Raw genomic sequence first — 3,025 nt, forward strand, 5'->3', positions numbered from 1 at the left:
GAGCTGTTTAAATTTGTCCTATTAAAAGTGTTCATGTCAGGTTAACATCATTGGCTTTCTCAGGACATAGACATTTCACGTCTTCAATAGTTAGTTAGTCACGTCTTCACACTGTCAGTGAAAACGTATGAACATCTTAATATTTTCAAGATAACTGTAGATAGGGAAAAAGTTGCAGATTTTTAATTGCGATATTTGAATCAGAAAATTTAGAAATCTGTAACAAAAATCTAGACAATAATTTTGAAAGCCTTTATCGATTAGAAGACATCCGAGGATAATGAAACAGAGTGTTGTATTAACGAGAAATCTTAATCATAGCTTACTTTTGCATTATATTGTTGGTAATGTAGAGTTAAGGCTGGTTCACAATAAACCGGAAACGAGAATCAGAACAAAAATGAAAACGGTAAAATTGTTAAAATGTGTACATTTAAATGTGAGCATTCACAATTAACGAAAAGCTTGCCAGAGCCCGGGATAGGGAACGGAGAGTTGGCCAAGTTTCAACTTCGGCGTTCATGTTTCCGATCACAGCCCACTAGATCCATTCTATTGCCATCTTAAAGCTATTTTGTCGTCGTATATTTTGTAGCAAGAAGACCGTGACATAACCTATGCATTATTTTGTTCTGTGCTGTACATCATGGAGCAAGTTTTATTTGATGAGATTCTAATATTGAGTGTTGAGGAAAATCCTCACGTTTACGATGAGCGGTGCGCCTCGTATAAAGATGAGAAAATGAAGGAGAATACGTGGCTTTCAATGGCTGCATCTTTGAACACCGATCGTAAGCGAATCATATTTTATTACTGTATTGGTTGTATTACACACTACATATTCACACTTCAATTCAATAACTACTGTTGTGTTCATTTTTATTCTATTACAAAATGTTTCTTCTCTAATTATTTTACGTTATGGTAGACTTAAAATAGGTTGTGATAATAAAGATGCATGGGCATATTTATAGTACCGTACCTAATGAAATGTTTCAGTTGAAATTTCGAAGTTGGTTAACCTGTGTTTATGTTGGCTGCCTTGTACTCATGAGAGAACACCATTGGTCAATTATACACAAATAACATCAGAATGCGTAATATCGACTTTACATATCGTTATTGACATACATATCGATATGCTTAGTCGTCTACGTTCTTGGTTTATTGTGAATCAAAAATTTTCATATTCACGTCCTCTGCTTCTCGTTTTCATTCTGGTTCTCGTTCCCGGTTTATTGTGAACCAGCCTTTACTGTGCTTGCCTCTAAACTCAGATATCGTGAATTCAAAATTACTTGAAGCAATGGACGAAAAAATCCGAAGTAAGATTTTCTTTGAAAGGAATTAATGCTGGCAGCTATGTCACATTTTAAGTTTGTGGCATTCGACTGATTAATATGATCAAAATGGTTTTTGTATTGTCTAGATCCTTATAGTTTCTATTTTGAGGTACAGATGGTTCTGTCAGGTGAAAGTAGAATCATGTGAAAATTCGTCTAGTCATCCTCGGTTGTCATCCTATCAATGGGGTAATGAATAAACCTTGTACATGCTCCCACCTTGAAATGGAATTAAATTCTGCCAGACTAGCAGAATTTCAGAAAAGTACATACAATCAAAGTTTTTGACAAGTTCATTAGTTTGCGCCTCAAAACATTTGTTTTGCAACAACATAAATAGTTTGTCAGTAACAGTAATTTTTAACTGATCAATAATAATAATGCATAATTCTGTTTTACGAAGATGGTTCCCGAAAAAGATAATACAGACATCAGAGTGTTGCATTGGAGTTAAATCGCTCGCTTGAACTCGGTCGAGTGTCGCATCCTCGAGTGAGATACGATCAGTCGTGATACGCTTGTAATAAATAGAAGCACAGTACAAGGTCATCTCACCGACATGTTTTATCTTGTATGGAAGGTGACAGATAAGATACACATATGTTTTGCTCACACGGTAAAAATAAGGCTTTATTTTCTGCGTTTATGACAAACGTTTAATGGAACGTACCAAAACAGGAACATGAAGTTATATATAAAATAGTATGAAAAACTTCGATATACAGTATTATTGTTAATAATTATTCTATATCTGATTTACCACATATATAATATGATAGGTCCATACATAGTGTTCCGCCTATATACTACGACAATGTAGAAACATTTTACAAAATATTATTGATATAGCAATAGATTAATAACAATATTAATACAGAGATAACGTCACAGAAAATATAATAAAACGAATAATCATGCTGCACAACTGTTACAGACGCAAAGATTGATACAATAATTATTAGATATTATTATTATTACTAGAAAACTTGATTTGGTTCTTGCATTATCGTGATTGTGTTCTCCGTTTGTAATAATTACATTTACATCCAATAACATCTATCAGATGTGGCAAAAACAAAATCACTCCTGTGTGGAAAAAAGAAAAACATTTACCTACAACATTTATATTACATTTTAAAGCAAGTTTTGTAGTTGTACTATGGAGAGGTTAATGAAACACTGCAAAGTTTTGAAATGATAAACATCTATGATGTTACTACACAGTTCATCACTGTAACAAGAACGAATGTCTAACGCTCGGCTTATACCGTTCGAGGATTTATCGCTCGTGACAATTTTACCCATCATGGATGTGCGCTATCTATCGGATTATGCTATGAACTACTTGGCGCTCGAGCGAAAACGTCCGATGCAGACCTCTGACAGACTGTTTGTAACACAGGGACAATGCATAGCATGAATAAAACGAAAGCTGCATGTATCAGAGTAATACATTTTCTGTTACTGCAGTTTACCATACTTACCATTAGTTCCAAGGTTTACAAGTTCAAACCCAGTCAAGATCGATGAATTTGTTAAGTGATAAAAATTCTTAGAAGGGAAGTACCTAAACTTGAGGTTCCATGTTGTAGTGTAGATTCATGACACAAAAAAAAATCTCATTCTTGAATAAGAGGGCTCCAGATGAAATTTGCTGGCCATTTCTCACTTATGCCAAAATC

This window comes from Periplaneta americana, chromosome 11 (genome assembly GCF_040183065.1).
Source record: "Periplaneta americana isolate PAMFEO1 chromosome 11, P.americana_PAMFEO1_priV1, whole genome shotgun sequence".
Classification (NCBI taxonomy): Eukaryota; Metazoa; Arthropoda; class Insecta; order Blattodea; family Blattidae; genus Periplaneta; species Periplaneta americana.